We start from the raw sequence: 17,915 nt of genomic DNA on the forward strand, positions 1-17,915 counted from the left end.
TGAATTAGTATTCAGACTCCAGCGTCTTCGTTCGCCTCAACGTCAAACTATTTTTTATTGTCGGGGCTGAGCGGCCACGTGTATACTTAGCGTAGGGTTTTCGAAATCGCTCGCTGTCTGCACAATACCAAGCGCGACACTTAATGGTTGAAGTCGGTAAAAGCGAAGCGTTATTTTAACTGTTTATTATATTTTGGTCATAACGTTTCTACTCCGTAAATTGCGGTTGAAATTTTCCACGGTTCCGTTTTTTTTCTACTTTCTTTTTTCTTTGTTATGAACGAAGTTTGACAGTTATAAGTCCCTCCGAACTACGGGCCGGGCAGAATGAACTGTAAGTAAAAAAGCTCACACGTTCTTTTCTTTTTTTTTTTTTTGTGAAATTAGGGTGCATAATTTTTTGCTTAAAAGCAGTTCTGGGACACAGATGCGATCTATAACCATAAATATCCGGAAAACAATGCGTACATTTTAGGACCATAGTCATTGACAGTTTGTGAAACGCTTCATTACATCCAGCGCTTCTTCGTCGTTCTCGTCGTCAAATGTCGCAATCTCATTAGCTACGCAAAGATTATGAATCCCCGGGACTCGGTACTTCCTGTGTTTCTTAAGATATCAGAGGCTATGCATGACTAGAAAATATAGGGCTTCCATATATGAATTTGTAGAAGAATCTGATGTTTGAACCAATGCGGAGTTCAAGTCGTCCGTGTCTTGCGAGTTGCGGTGACGTCAGAACAAAGCTGAGCTCTGATTGGCTGTGATTGAAAGGATAGTGGGTAGACCTAACACCACCTAGAATAACCAGAGCCTCCGCATCGCCTCCTCTCCCTTCGTGAAACGTCATCACAGTCGGATAGCGCTAACTCGGCTGTTGGGCCCGAGTTCGACCTTCGAAGCGCTGATGGAACACGAGCCCCGGCCGAACACTTGCGCAGCACTCGTACCCACTCTCAGGACTCGATCGATCTGGCTGTGATGACGGTGCGGAGGCCTTTTGCTTGTCCAGATGGTGTTGGTAGACCTCAATGCTAGATGCTTTGACGTGTATCCGCTATTTTTTTCAATCAGCCAATAAGAGCTCGGCGCTCTAACATCACCAAAACACTTGAGCAAGACGTAAACGAACTTGCTTCTTGCTTTTCCATGAGGCTCAGCAAGTTTCTAATTGGAGCTATATTTCTACTTGCATTAACTAAAAAGTTAAATAACAAAGTTTACTTAATTAGCAGACTAATAGTTTCGACTATCTTCCTATACTATGTGCTCTTGGCCGTATAACTCACCTGCACAAACCGCATAAGTGTAGCTTTCACCACTTTTTTTAAACAAATATGAAAGAATAAGTAAAACACTCTGTATTTCACGGACACCTTTGATATAAAGACTAATTGGCACTATCTAACAATATACCCTATGTATGCTTGCCATATACTCTAGAGATCTCACCAGAAATGTCTGGATCTCTACAATATTTATTTCATATATTCGTGGAATATTCGGCGACCTTCTTTGTCAAGTGGTCCTTTCCATTTCGGTGGGCGCTGTCATACTCTCGAACATGTTCCCATCCTTCCCTATTCGTTGGGATGCCAGTTCTTCGAAGCAAGCGTTGCGCACTTCCGCCCAACTGAGCTCTGCAAACAAGTTTCAAAGTAGTCTCTCGAACAACTCTGAACTGCTCTTCCCACTCAAAGGCATCGTTGAGACGCCAAACGAGTGGCCAACTTCACCCTTTTGTAGGCTTTGTAGAACTCCTTCATCGATGTTTAAGAGCCCTGTTGAACTTTCATGCGCTTCGAGGTGCGCGTCTTGTGTCTAAAGGACTACGCCGTCAACTGTGCCGTGACGGGAGCTAGGGTGCGGTGCAGGGTTCAAAGGTCCCCCTCTGAACGCGCAGCAGTCGGAGCCAGGCCTTTATCTCCGCCGACGCAGAGACGTTTTCAAGTCCCTCTCCGGCACCGGGGAAGAGTGAGCATTCATGAAATATGAAGGGCCCTCTCGTGCTGAAAGTGAAGAATGCCCTTTCGGAGCTACCCAACTGAGCGATCAGCTAGGGCTTCCTTCATTCCCCCCTCTTGCCTGCTCTCCCCCGCTGCGTTCGCTCGTGTTGACCTTCCCCCCGCCCCCCACTCCTCCGCTCCCTTTCGCTGAGCAGATGGTTTCGTTAAGAAACAACGGCATCAAAAAGAAAAAGAAAGAAGAAAAACTCAGCTTCCGTCTTATTCGAGGATTAAAGCCCTCCCTATTTGGAACCCCCAACTCGGAGCAGTCTGTTCGCTTCGCTGACGAATGCCCGGATTCAAGCACTAGATGTGCTCACCTCTTTACACTATACAGGGAAGCCCCGTTTCTGTACACTCTCCGCATAAAATAACAGGTCGGGGTGGTGCGTCATAGCGGCGCGCTTGTTTGCTTTTCCCTTTAAGGGCTTCGTTTAAACTTTTATTTTTTTGTCAGGTTTGTTAGTTTCACTAAGCGACTTACTCTGATACCGTCACAGGGTGCTAAGGTTTCGCGACGTGAAAGGTCTCACTTGTTTGTTCGATCCAGTCAAGCGTGCCTCGCAAGCGTCATACTTTTTTTTTTCGTACGGTTAAAATGGGGAGCGGGCAAAGCTCTTTTTGATTACCTTTTTTTCAGTAGCGTCTCTACCGCATAAAAAGATACGGGAGCCATTCTCGTACAAGGTGCGTTTTCAGTGAAAGCGTCCTTTGGACGAAGCCACTCCAAATCCGTTCTGTTGTACTTCTGATGCAAAGCATTTGTAGGCTCATGTCGATCGACGTCGATCGCTCTGTTCACATTGAAACCGTTTTCTATTCGCGGCTTCCTCTCAGTGCACGCGAATATGTGATTTGTATTCCGTTTCGAAATCGCACTAAGGTTTCCTACTTTGAATTGTAAAAGTGGTACTAAAGATATTTCTCAGTTCGTCCTTTTATAGCGATTACTAAATTTACGCGCAGTCGGCTTTCTATAGATCATTCAAAATAAAAATCACGCGCAGCCTATTTCTCTACTCCCAACGTCTGGTCGCAAGGGGTATTACTGAGTATACAGTGTGCAAGTTCTGCTTTTTGCGGACCTCGTACGCTTGTTTGCGCTCCAGATGCGCCCTCGTGCTTTCGTTTCCTCCCGACCTCGATCAGTGATGGTGGTCGCTTGGATGCCTCGTCATGTGTGTGTGTACTTGTAGATGAAAATCGTGGAGCGTTCCCTGCGCGTTCCCTATGTCGCCCTTTGATAGGCGTGACCCTCCTTACATTCCGATGCACCAAAGACGCTTTTTGGAACACTTGCGCTCCGTATAGTTTGGATTGTCAAGAATCTACTTCTGTTATCTGTATTTGGGAAACAGAAGTGATTCAAATCCGGAACAAAGAATGTGAGTGTGTGGGTACACTCTAAAATATGCCTGCGCGTCTACATACCCGCAAAACAGTTGAAGAGCCAATCTCTGAGATCAACGAAATCAGTTTAGCGTTTGAGGAGGCGGAACATCTGTTTAGACCTAAAAATGGAGTCTCCGCTGTTGCACTACGCAATGCAAGCATGACGTTTCGCATTGCGTAATGCTACAGCACAGACTTCATTTTTATGTCTAAACGGATGTTCCGCCTCGTCATTCGCTGAGCTGATTTCGTAGATTGAAGAGATTGGCTCTTTGAGTGTTTTGCGGGTAAGTAGACGCGCAGGCATTCTTTAGAATGTACCAGTGGAAGATGCTCTTTTGCTCCTAGTCCTCCGATATGTTTTTTTTTTGTTTTTTTTTTTTGTGAAAGGAGGGCGTGAGGACGTCTTTATTTCCTGCTCACTCGCGGGCTTGTTTCAAGTCATATTGTGCCGACCTTCAGTTAATACTATTGGTTTTCAGTCGATGTAGTATAAATCATTCTTTATTTTTTTAATTAAAAAATATAGTTTTTCGTTTTGTTTTTTGGCAGGAATATGTTTAGTTTTTGGGTAAGGGGCGCGGTTTCGAGGGGGGGGGGGGGGGGGGAGGTTTACGAGCATTTTTTGATTAATATTATTTTTGCTTCATTACAAGCATAATTTTTTTTTTTTTTTATAGTGAAGGATAGTGCCTTTAAGTTGTGCCCTGCCGCCGTCAGCGAATTCGATATTTTCCCTGCCGAAGGTGCAACGTGGGTAGACAACCATTAAAAACAAAGTTGCCGGGTCTAACTCGCGCCAACCCTTCCGGCTGCCAGCAGTACTGGAACTATTCTCGGGGGCAACTTTCTTTCTGTGACAATAAAGACAAAGCGGGGTATGGGGGAGCTAACGGCTCTGGATTATTGCTCCAAGTAGTTTCCGATGACGAAAATATTCCCTGGAGAAGGTGAACAAGAAGAACAATGGACAAACACAAATCTCCAAACACAGCTAGGTAACTGCTGCGCGACCGATGCATTTAATTGGATTAAAATAATAGTTTCGAACTTCTTTGGTTTCGGTTACAGTTCAAGTTTTGGCGTAACAGACATGCATTTGCTACTGTTTACGTCTTTGTATGAGGGTCGCGGTTGAGGGTGGTGAACTGCGGTAGCCGAGCATGCAAGCATATCCGCGCCTCTTTCCCTAAAACTGTTTCTTAACACAAGCCGACGATTTTACTGAATTAGGTAAACTACACCGTAGTCGATCTCGTCTATCTCTTTTATGTCACTACCGACGCAGGTATGCATTGTTGATTGAAGAAATGCCGTGAATTTCATCAGCGCTGAAGTTTTGAGGTCACTGATCCGTAAATTCTTCGAACGAGTTACGGCGCGAAGTCAAATCCCATTTGGGTTTCGTTCAGCTACCGCTATCTTTAGAAGGGGTCGGTAGCGCACCACAGCTTGGAACACCCATAGCGAAAGCTCGAGCTTCAGAAGCCAGGGATCCTGAGCTCCCCCCAATCTCACTCCAGCTCGCTTACGCCGGTGAGCTCGGTAACCTACCGGTATACGGAAACAATGAAGAGTCCCGGTTCTCCCTGTCTCGCTTGTGCTTGCTTGCTTCCTTGGTTGGTTCGTTTTAACAACTTTTGGTTTCCAAACTTTTAAAAAATATTACGGTGTGAACGAAATGGCGAGCTCACTGAAGGTACCGGCTGCATACCGACGAACGATGCACACGAGAAAGGCACCATATTTGTTTTGCATGGGACTATAGACCAGTGCCTGCTCTGATCCATGGGCGCCTCCTTGTTTGTTTATGCTAGCGCCGTCACACAGCAGGGGGCTGCGCTTTTCGCAAGACTCCGCCTTTTTAAAATCCTTCGCCCATACGGGAGTGCGGGAAAGCCAGAAGTGCATATTAACGAAGCTCCATGAACCACACTGATGCGAAGAGTTCCGTAAAATGCAAAAATCTTGTTTTATGCGCAGCCCCTCCATTCCCTGCCTGCGTTTGACATTATTATTTCTCTTTTTTTTGTTTATGACTGCGCAGGAGGAAGGAAGAAAACCGGGAGGAGCTAAACAAAAAAAGGCTATAAACTTGGCTGGTTTGGCATTGTCTAATATTATAGTAACATAGGGAAAGCGAGGTTAGAATCTTTTTTTTTTTATGTTTTGTTGGTTAAGTCACACCCAGCAATCTTTTTCGTTTTTTTGTTTAACTGTTCAGCTGCGCGGTGAAACGGCTTCTTACTTCGGCTCTGTAGCAATGGCTACATTGCCACAGAAAATTGACCCCGAGAATAGTAGGGTGTATTTTTCTTTTTTTTATTTATTTCAAAGAAAGCGCGAAACTGACCTTCCCTTTGTCAATCTTTCAGCTTTTGTTTATTCGACTTTTTGATATAGAAAGCTTCAAGTCTTTTCAAACGGCTGTCAACTTGTCTGTTGTTGATGCCGTAGCCAAATTGAGCCTGCTTAAGGCAGCAGTATCAAAGCGGTCATGAAAGATGATGCTTTTCTTACATCTTTGAAACGCGATTGTGAGGCGTTCGCACTCTTTAAAGGGTAACTCCACTCAATCCCGAAGATTTCAGGATAATGTGCGATTTCTCATTAAAAAGCACTAGTAAAATACAATACGTCTCTTGCTTGACGAAAAATGGGATATATATTTTGAAATCTAGTTTTAAACACTATCAGAAATAAAAACAAAAATTTTGGCTCCGTCTAGTTACATTGGCTTCAGGCCGCCTAGAACATGGCTTTTGCGTGGTACGAAATGTCACGTGATCCTCTACGCAACGACGAGCGGGATTAGGGCGGGCGTGTGTCAGGCACAAGTATCGTCTGCACCGCACTCTTCACCACGTTTTGGTGTCTACGACATTCTCCGACGTTAGCACAACTGCGGCATAAGTCCGCGCACATATTGTCCATAGTGTAAACGAACCACCGAGAGACAATTATCACAAGCGGTCTGACGCGAGGGTTGGTTGTAACGGCGGAACCACGGCGAGACGGCCGGACGGCACCCAAGAAACGCGCTTCGCGGGCGCATACTCCAATCACGTGAACACCAGTGAGCGCCCAGAGGAAACATTGCTTACGTCACCCGTCCCAGTTGCCCGGAGAAGTGAAACCAAGCAAAAAGGGGCAATGGCGATGGCGTTAGCTCGATGCTGGCGCCGCAGCCTTCGCTGCGCTATTGGTTGCGCATCAATTCGCCCGCTCGAATCAGTCGATTTTGGCAACTTGGCGAGTTTATACAACGCTTACTACTACTACTACTCTTTGACGAGTTGCAAAGTTTGCCGGACCGTTTGAGAAACATTTAGAGAAAACTAGGTCGTATTATTTGACAAGGGGTCTTCCTAAGTGATACTGAGGAGGATTGCGTTGTTCTTTTCAAAACTAAAATGAAGCTAAGTTGGCTTTATAAATATGTGGTACATATCATCTTGTACCGTAGAAACCTCTCTTCCTCAGGATGTACGATACTTTTCTCGAATCCTTGATGCAACTTTATGAACACCTGTGAATATGGACGTCTCCGGCAAAACATGGTTGTGTAGTACATCGGTCCAGGGTCTACTATTGAAGCAATATGTCCAGGATTGAAGATTATTGTCAAAGAAGCGTGTGTCTAATTCGTGAGAAGGCCCTTTTTATCTTTTATTTTTTTTTTGTCAGATATTTGCTATACAAGAACTGACATCGCCGAAGGACATTCGCTCTTCTTTTCCTGGACCTCTATTCCGCCATTTTATGGTAAACTTCTTACAACTCAATTGCATCCATTTGTTACAGTTATTTTCGCAGTGCTTCTGGAGCCTCCTGCGAGACCTCCTCTCCATATCCTATGCAGATGCCCTATTGAGGATCTATGTGAGAGGCGATCGCAGCAAACAGCGGCCTTGCTGAGACAGCAAGGCCGTAGTCTCTGAAGCAGTCGCTCCCTTACTTGCTCCAAAGAGCCCAGTGCTTTAAAGGCCATTAGCATGACCACTATATTTGTGCACAAGCTCAGGAATTGAGCAACAACGTTGCAAGTTACTTTTCCGTCTGCTCTAGCTATCGATTACAGATGAACGTGTATACTCTTCGTGGCTACCCTTGCTTGCCAAGTTTAGATTGTGAAACTTTAGGTGGTAATTGGATTCATCTTGCACATTAATAAGCAGCTCGTCACTTTTTAATTAACCTCAGTCAAAATTAACCCAATTGTTCTATGGTATATTTAGCTCTACAACGGCTCTGCACTAATGTAGGAGGATGCGGTAATTTTTAGACTAAAAATAAGCTAAACAAAAAGAAATTTTTTTTCAAAAACAAAGAGGAGCAAGCATGGGACTCAAGAGGAACAGCAAACCTCAATAGTGTATAAACTGAGTGATATAGATGTATTTTTTCGCTAAGTTAAGTCGCCATACATAAAATAAACACACACACACTTCAACCCTGTAAATTAAAACCTCGTCCATATAAATATGTGAGATGTAATGTTGAATCAGTTTCCGGTTCATTGCCCTCCCTCGCATTCGCAGCATATTTATAAGGCTAGCATCCTCACGGACGCATGCCATTACATCTTATGAATTTTTATCCTTCAAATGGCAAAACAACGAAAAGTAAAAGATGCACTCCGCGGGGAGCAGATGGCGTCACGTGCGACGTGATCGATTGAGGTGGCCGAGAGATTTGCGAACCCATGTCCGAGCGACTCGCCTGCAGGGCCGAGTGCGACTCTTCGATCGCGTGCGTCGACCTCCGGCGACACTTGTCAGGTTCATGGAATGACGGCGGCAGCAGCCGCACGTCTGGGGATCGATCTGTGCCCCATCGCGTCTAGAATCAGATGTATCGAACACGGCCGCGGGCTCATGCGTAAACGAGGCTCCGGATCTCGAAGGCTCTACTCCTCAATCCCCAGCCGTTCATGTGTGCAGTTCGCCGATGGGGCGCTTGGCCGTTAGAGCAGTCTCCAGCTTTAGTTAATGCTTTTGTGCAGCTGTCGCGTCCAGTCATCGTCTCGAGAGTTGGATCCTGGAAAGGAGTCCGGAGTCAAGTGCAGTTCGATTGGCGCTCTCCTATCCTCGGCCGCCCGAGGCCGTGGTGCGAAGTTTGTTTGCGAGTTTCTATCTCGATAAAGTTGCGGCATAGTTTTCCGCTGTTCTCTAGTGAGAGCATGCGGGTAATAGGGAGATTTCGTAGGTCGTTTTCGCCGTCCCGTAACGGGGCTCTCCGCAACCCCTACGATACCCGGAACTCTACAGTCAATGCCATCGGCGCGCAGGCGCAGTACCCACTTCGTTGCCGAGGGCCTAGCGGAGGGGGAAACGCGGTCTAAGTAAACTTTTTAATTTGATGGCCCGTCGTGAGACGTCTGCTTGTGGCGATTGTATTTACTGCGGCGAACTGAGTGTGTTATGGAGTGGCCGTTGAGGAACGAATACTTTACAATGACACACTTCATATGATATAATAATCACAGAATACATGGGGGTGTGCATTTGTTTGGAGGGGTTGGTGCACGTGTTGGCGAGCTCACTTCAAGTCACAACATTCAATTCTGATTAAAAAATATTTTTTCTACGCTGGATTTTTATTCACCCATCCAGGTGCACCACGTGCATTAATACTTTAAAATGCTAAAAGCTTATCTTAAAAAAAAAAGAATGCAAATAACGAGGACGTCTGGACATCTTAATATATATTGAGAGCGCTATCGTTTAGCTTTGCTGTTGCACAAGATCTCATTTCAAAGAAGTTTTCGTTGATAGCGTTTCTTGATTTATTAAAGCTAGGTTTAATTTAATTTAATTTCATTTCATTTTTTCATCTCAAGGGCGTTTTTTGAGGACGCATTACATGAGGGGGGCGGCAATAAATGGGAATAGAATATAAAAAAAGAAAAAAGAACGTAAGAACACTAACACAACCACATTTCGTCTAACCACAAAGAAAACAAGATATATATACATACTCAGACATTCCCTACACATTGAAGAAAAACACGCCCATTTCTTGAAACGCTGTAATATCTAAGTTGGTTACAACATGATCTGGCAAGTTATTCCATTCTATAATATACAAAATTAAGGAACAAAACATGATTGAGTTATTATGGGAACGGATTTTATGGAGTTTACATCTGTTGCCGTTTCGAGAAGAAATATAATGGGCTTTTCGACAATAAATATTTATGAACTGTGAGTTACTACGGTAAACTTGATGGAAGAAACACATGCGGTTAATTTTGCGTCGTGTGGCTAATGAAGCGAGACCAAGTCTTAATTTTAAGGGGGAGACACTACTTTCTGGAGAATAATCGTTTAGGATGAACCGGGTAGTTTTGTTTTGAATTGATTCTAGGTTTGATATGAGATAATTTTGATGTGGATTCCACACAACCCTTCCGTATTCAAGTTTGGGCTGAATCATTGTTTTATAGGCGAGTAATTTTGTCGCAGCAGGGCCCAGATGGAGGTTCCGCCTCACAAAAGCTAATGATCTCGCTGAGCTGGCAATGTTCTAAATGCTGTGCTTTGGAATGACTCGCTGTTCCTCTCCTATTCGTAATATTCTTTGCATGGGCGAGGATTTATTACACCTGGCTCTGCTTGATTCATTATAAATAATTACCGCTGTAGTTCGTAACTGCAAATAAGATGTTGGGAATTCGACTACTGACTAAGTTTGCGTCAAAAAACAACCACATAAATAATTGTATATATATATTGAAGTCTGTGTTAGCGGAGTTTATTTTCTTCGAATTCGGGTGTGTATACGGAGTTTATTTTTTGCCGAAAATGTGGGGTTTATTAGAGTTTAGTTTTGTTTGATTCCTAATTCTCCGGAATTCTGAGTTTTATTTCGCGGTGTTTCCTATATTAGTAAGTAAATAGTGTCCCGGTATGAATCGTATACAAAATAAAAAATACAACGCGCTTGCATAATTTTTTTTTTTGTTTTTAGCTGGATTTGAATTTGGTGCTTTTGCTATTGGCAATACTAATATGTCCCACGACAATAGTTGCACACCAGCGTTGCTTCGATAAACTTCTATGCCTTAATATCAGTGAGCACCTGTAGGTATTCGCTGGGAAGCTCGTATTCATGCCATCCTATTCGATCAACCTACCCACGGCCGCGCGACGTGGAGTGGTAAAGGATGTAATAGATAAGTTTCAACTGCCATTTTATGCAATCTTTGTGGTTCACAGCTTTTACTGTTACAAAAACACAAGCCTTCCTTTCTCTAAGAAGCACAAATAATATAGCTTAAACTTGAAACCAAAACAGCGGCATTTCTCGTAATCCGAAATTGCAATGACCTGTTGTCCTGAATGAACCTTGACGAGATAAGCGGTAAGACCCCTTTTGGCAGTGGTCCGAGAGAAGGATAACTGTGGTAGCATTTTCCCAGGACCATTGACTCTGGGCCCTGATCAAACTTAATTGTGAAATACCATATTTTTTACTTTTTTTTTTTTTTTCTTCTGAGTTCGGAGTTTCTCATATAAATCCAATTTGACCAATGTTTTACTAGCGGCAGCTTTTCTGAGTTTTTCAGTTCAATCCGAAAACACAGAACCCTATATATTGTAGTATTCTATCTCACGGCTTGTCGGGAGAAAGGGGCCGAGTCGTGATGGAGGACAATTCATTCTTCAAGCTCACTGTTCCGCGGCTTACACCGTCATGGCTGAATGTGCCCTGCTCCCCTCGTCGCGCCATGTATCCCTTGCTTGCCCCTCGTGCGCACGCCGCATCGTCGCCGAATTTCTGTGTCCAAACTCCCCACACCTTTTCCACCTCTTAGATTGTACGTGTTTCAAAAAAATCAGCAGGTCACTCTTCATTACAGCAGACGTTTGCACCAACTCTGCTTGAGAATACCTCGACCTTCTACTCGTTTTCAACGACACAGCTAAAGATTCCACCACACCGAACGCGGAATAAAACTTGCGCAAAAAAAAAAGAAAAAAAAGCAAACAACACTATATTAGTAATACTCCGAAGCACCACAAAATACCCTTTGTAAGGCAAAGAACCTTACAAGAACCATTAAGTTCGTGTAGCCAATAACTGGTTCCTCATCTTAAAATTAAGAAAAAAGTTACAATAGCATAATATTCGTTTCATTTCCCACCGGGCTCTCTCTCCAACCGGGCATCATCGATAGCGCCGCATAACTTTAAGAACTCTTCCAGCTCACGCCACGACTAGTTGGGGCGTAGAAAGAGAACGCACATCAAAGCAGGCATATTCGTTTTTAAATAGACACTGATATAAAATTAAGGGGAAACAGTGACAATATCAAAATATTTGCCTACTGTCTGGTCGGCCTCCTTCGCCAACCAAGCGTCATCAATAGCGCCGCTAACTATTAAAGTCTTGGAGCTTGAGCCACTGCGCACTAAACTATGCAGCGAATTAAGCTATTTTACGAGGTCCTCTTGCGAGACAAATACGCCAGTATTCTAAAACAAAACATGCAGCATTCATGAACATTTTCTTTTTTAACGCAGATTTTAGCTCTCGGCATCACGCTGAGAGTTCCTTCATGGTCCCCCATTTCTCGCACGAGGAGCCCGGATAAACCCCACGGATTACCGCAGCACACACGAAAAGAGCTCATTTCCAACCAAGTACATACTGCACGACAAAAGAGTGCCGTGTGCTGCCGCACCGGGACGCTCTATACCGCCAAGCGTGATTACCGCTTCAACTTCCTGAACGCTTGTGTAGCTGCGGGTTCTTTTTCAAGGGGGGACAATTCGCGGGATTTTCTCTTCCAATTTGCATATTCATGTTGGGGTGGCCCAAAACAGCACAGACTGCGGCAGCTCTCCTATTAAAGGGGATCTCGAAGTAGTCCCTAAACGCGAAACGAACACGAGCAAGCTCCGCTGGCCTGATTAGATTTTGCGTACCGTGTGTCTGAAGAGACATAAATCGACACGCTCGAAGTCTTGGATCAGGTTTCCCGGAATAGGAAAATCCAGTTGTTCCGTCGGGTTGTGGGGGGGTCAGAGGGGCGCATTAGAAACGCCGGTACAACAACGTTGAATGAAAAACGCGAGGTCTTTACGGAAAACACAAATAAGGGGAGCGGAGCAATTAAGGTATGGTCTAGGGGGCACCCGTGCATCGGGAACTCGCCTCATACCGCCGCTCCTTCTTTGTACTTTTTTTTTTCTTTAACGCGCTTTGCGCTTTATTGGAGAGAAATTTCACGGCAGGATTTGCTTTAGAAAATCGTGCGTTCGTTGGCTTCCATGAGCACAGCACTTCCGAGTTTATGCAAGTTCAAGTTGTGTCCGAAGGCTTTGAATGATGCTCTATTTACGTGGAGATAGAACTAGAGCACGTCCACACTACCGCCTTCAGTTGGTTACCTTTCTTAATCTTTTCTATCTGAAGTTTGATTAGATACTCGGAGTAGCTTAACACATGAGGTTTGCATCACAATCCGTTGTCCACCTCGTCACAAATTTGTTGAGAGACATTAGGCTATGTCAGACGGAGGTAAACGTTGACATTTCCGGGTGTGCGGCTGGTCGCTCTCATGAGCCATCTCAGAGTAGAAGCGCAATGCGATAGAAACGAGAATCGTAAACTGGAGTTAGAATACCTTTGGACTCCAGAAACAGATAACAGCAGTGAGAGGATGTCACGCTTGCAGGTGTGGGATTCGAAGAGACTAAAACTGGGCACAGCGTTTGGTTCGACAAGCAATCAAGAAAAGGAACATGTAATATTGATCAACTATAGAAAAATGAACGGTAAAGTTGACATTGAAATCAAATAGCAATTAAACACTACAATATGTAGCGTTTTTCTCACAATCAGGGGGACGAGACGCGAGCAGTCTGGTCTTGCGTGGTGGTGGCGTAGCAGGTCACGCTGTCAGGGGGTTTCTTCTATTTGCGGGCCCTCAGCATGAAGCGGTCGATGGTGTCGTCTTTGCGGGATCAGGAGCTGGCGCCCATGATGCGGACCTTCTGAGTATCCGTGGGCCTAAAACAAAATCGAACGATCGAGCCCAAATTTTTATCACGATCGCGTATTCTTTTTCTTCCACATCGCGTTCGACGCCGGGCCTCTTGCCGGCTTCGTCGTCGTCTTCTTTAATTACGCTGTCGACTTTAGAGACACCACAAGCACCACAATCATGATGATCCCCATAATCATATAGTATGCGGGTTAACTACGAAGGACCCTTGAAAGGTTTTTTTTAATTATTGTACCTACGTGCTGGATATATGTAATCGCTATGTTCCTTACACGCAAGACACGCGTGACTTTTTAGAACACATGATGGCTGTCGCAGAAAACACTAAAGAATATCAAGCAGTGTAAAAGTCCTCAATTCGTAGTCGAAATTCATGTTTTTCTACTCGTTCGTGTAGTAAATGTTCACTGTACCCGCTTCCACGTGACGGCGTTCAAGTCATTGTGAAGGTTGGGCGATTTTCGTCACCACACTGACTGACCACGAACTCAATATTCGCCTCCGCCCCTGCCCGTTTTGATCTGGATGAGCATCGTACCGGCGAGCGGTCGTGTATTACTACTGCGTGGTGCACGTTTAAGGCTCCAGGCTAGCAGTTGTACCGCACTGGATAAATTGCTCATGTACAGCTGGGACACCAGACGCCCACTAAGGCTGCATAAACATACACACACCTTCGCCTTCTTCCGGTAATTCCGGCTGCATAAACATCCGGCTGCATAAACATACACATAAACATACACATATACATACGCATAAACATACAATTAAAATGATATTAAAAATTACTGCGGCATGACTGTGTAACAATAAAGACGGATATCATGTGGGGAAGGTATTCGCATTTGAATTTATTTCGATTGAGGAAAGCCGCGACACAGTTAAAAGCCCAGTGACACATGGAGAGGAAGCCCTCAGCGCCATATAGTAGAAGGGTGAAAAGGTTCTTAATGTAGACGGATGAGGAACTATAGGAATTACGAAGGACGGAATTACGAAACTTCCGGCTGCATAAACATACACACATCATTTTTTTTTATTATTATTCGCCAACGTATTGATTGGTACCGAGCGCGAGCTGACCGGTGACAGGCGCTCGGGTTTATCTGCATGCCACTTTCAGCATCGAGGTTCCCTTCACTGCTTAGGTGCGATGAACATCACGATCATTTTTTGTAAGGTTTCCCGAAGGAAAGGGAAAACAAATTCTCCGTTTTATCTTACCAGTTTCAGAGCAAAAATAATTACAGTCATAAAGTAACGCAGGGTGCGGCATATAATGTTCACGTTTCGCGATTCCTTTTTCGGCGTTTTTAATCGCCCCTATATATTTGGCTATAGAGATCAATAACAAGACGCTCGGGAGTCACCACGTCCCGTGTTTCTTAACCTCTCAATCAATTACGTTTGTGACTTCTTGCCGCCGTGCGCTAGATTTCTTGTGTCAAACTGCGGGTTATGCAGCTGTTAAAGTGTCGAACCATATTGATTTCATTTACGGTAGCCTTTAAGAATGTGACATATAACTTCAGAAATAATCGGGATGTGTGTATGTTTCAACAGCTTGCCTATACCCACCCATTGAAATGTGGCTGCTTGTTTGTTTTCTTCTTTACACGAACAATTTTCCAATATCGTACGACTGCTAGCCAGAAGTCTTTGACATGGACCATGCACGACGGCCATCGAGCAGGTTCAGGGGAGGGAGCAGAGAAGGAAAAAGGAGGAGGAGAGGAGGGGGGGGGGGGGGGGGGGGAACGGGTTATTCGCGGCCTTCCCTCAGGCCTCTGGTGCCTTCCGCCCAGTTCGGGACGGAGGAATTTCATCTCCCTGTCGGAAAGGGCCAGAGAAGCCGAAGCAACATTAGTGACCGAGCTCTTAATGGCGTACGATTCTGCGACTTCCCTGCCGAATCTCTGCCGGTGTCCTCCCAATACGCGCGTACCTTCGTATCTGGGCGAACAACCTTCGCACGTCATACGGTGTACGAATATTGGATGCCTGGAGTCGTCGGGGGGTTCGCTCACCTCCCGCGAGTGTTCCCTCAGGCGGTCATTTAGGCACCTGCCGGTCTGCCCTATTTACTCCCCCCCACACGAAAAAGGAATGGTATAAACCACCTCCTTCCTGCACTAACAAACTGCTGTCCGTGCTTTTTGTTGCATTGGGGCGCGGAGGGCGGGGTGTTCACCATTCTGCACATTTGTTGAAGCTTTTGCTTGCAGCTAAACACTACCCCTACCTCGAAGCGAAAAGAGAGTCCCTTAAGGCGATGTGCGGTGTTGTGCGAGTAGGGGATAACTGCAAAACGCTTTTTGCGAGGAACAGGAGCGGCTGGCGGTGCGCGGGAGGCGGTGATCAGCCTTTTTAGTCTATTTGCCACTAAGTCTTCAGGGTACCCTGCCCTCGTTAGCCTCTCTGTCTGTACAAGCACGCTGTGCGCGGTGAGATGGGGGCACGACCTGGTTCCAGAGGATTTTAGGAGTGATTTCACGAGACTCCGTTTTACAGCTTTGGAGTGGGCACTTTTGAAGGGCAGGACTGGATTTTGTGAGTGCTGTCTGAACTCCCAGCATATCCCATCGGGGCGCATCTTCAGGAACAGGTCCAAGTATTGAAGACCGCCTTCAGACGGGTCTTCTCTCTTGAAGGAGAGTCCGGTGGGGCTCGAAGCGGAGGCCTCAATGACAGATCGGAAGGGGTCTGCTTTGGGTGCACGATCAGATAATCATCTACATACCGGAACACCCGGCTCTCCGGTGCGGTCTCCTCCATTCGGCTCCTAATAGCCCTGTCCACATACATCAGAAAAATCTCGCTCAACACAGGGGCCAGAGTCCAGTCTTGTACACGTTACTAAAAAAAAGTAATCGATTACAATTACTATTACTCTTGACTAAAAAGTATTCCATTAGATTACTTGATTACTCGACGGCAAAAGTAATTGGACATTACTTAAAGAAGTAATCGTTTGTTTTCCGATCACTTTATTGTGTGAAGACACATCTTTAGCGCTCATAACAATGAAATACTTCCAACCTATATTTCACATTTGCAAAAGTATTGAAGAAGAAAAACTGGCTCCCTCTTCGTGGTCGTTGTACCTTCACAATGCGGACACAAGCATAGAATTCGTTTGAAGACGTTTAATGATTTGGGCGTTCGCCAGTGCGTGTATGTGTGTGTGTGTGTGTGGGGGGGGGGGGGGGAAGCGGAGGGGGTCCTAGATCTTGTTAAGCTTGAGCAAGGGTTGTCGCTCAAAGTTTGCGTCGCTCATTTCATTATTCACATGTGGATGAGCTCGCATGTTAAACAAAAAAGCAGTAGCTCCAGGATTTGAGACGGATCATGTGTAGTATCCATTAGCGGAAGAGATCGCCCCGACCACTTCTCAACTCGAAACATTGCTTGTCACAAAGACCACGTAGGGGAAATGGGGAAATATTTCAACTGCCTTTGTTATATTTTGCATCCGCTTTAGGCATTCGTCGGTTCTGGTTCTCCTACGGGCTGCGAGTAGGTACCCTAAGCAGGATTTTTTTTTTTTGTGCGTGTGTGCGTGAGGGGGCTAGTTTGAACGAAGGACTCACAAAGTTACATTCTGCTTCCTCAAACTTTGCCCTGAAGGGCCTTTGTCACGTACTGTGGCTTCCCTGGGGCTTCCCACTCCCAGTCCCAGCTCGACAAAAAAAAAAAAACGGACATTCCACGCAAATTGTACATAAAAAGAGATTGACCTCGTTACCTACAGCTCCGCAAAGATCTTTCTTTTTTCCGTTCGAAAAAAGAAAGCAAATTTTATTTTTGTCATTTCATAAAAAAAGGCGTGTGCCGGGGGGGGGGGGGGGGGGGGGCGTGGACAAATTGTAACGGTTACAAGTAATTTTATTACTTCAAAAAGTAATCAGAGTACTCTTGTGATTACTGCCTAATAAAAGTAATCAACTGATTACAAAATTACTCCAAAAGGCAATCGGTTACAAGTAATCTGATTACTTGTAATGCCTACGGTACAAGTCTGGGCCAGACAGGAGCCTATGCATACGCCGATCCTCTGAATGTAAACGTTTCCCTCGTACTCCACCAGAGTCGAGCGAAGGTATAACTCAAGGAGAGAAATGAAACCGCTAACAGTTATTCCCGATGAATTCTGAAATTTGCAGGCTCCATGTTCGTGAATGGCGTTGTTCACGGACTCGAGTAGAAACTTGTTGTCTAGGCTGTAGACCATGTCCTCTATGTCCAAAGAAAACATTGCTAGTGGTGTAGGAGAGTCATGCAGGGTCACAAGATGGGATATCAACTCAGTGGAGTTACTAATACGGAAAGGCTGGGAGAGTGTCAGGGACGACAAGTTTCCGAGGAGGAAAGTGGTCAAGTTCTTCTGCCAGCATCCGTTTTCGGTAATAATGCTGCGAAGCGGGACACCGGGTGTGGCTATTCGTTCGCATGAACGCCGCAGAATGGACGCGAAAACCATGATGAGATTCTTCTAGCTATTT

This window comes from Ixodes scapularis, unplaced genomic scaffold (assembly GCF_016920785.2).
Source record: "Ixodes scapularis isolate PalLabHiFi unplaced genomic scaffold, ASM1692078v2 PGA_scaffold0__279_contigs__length_252992795, whole genome shotgun sequence".
Taxonomy (NCBI): domain Eukaryota; kingdom Metazoa; phylum Arthropoda; class Arachnida; order Ixodida; family Ixodidae; genus Ixodes; species Ixodes scapularis.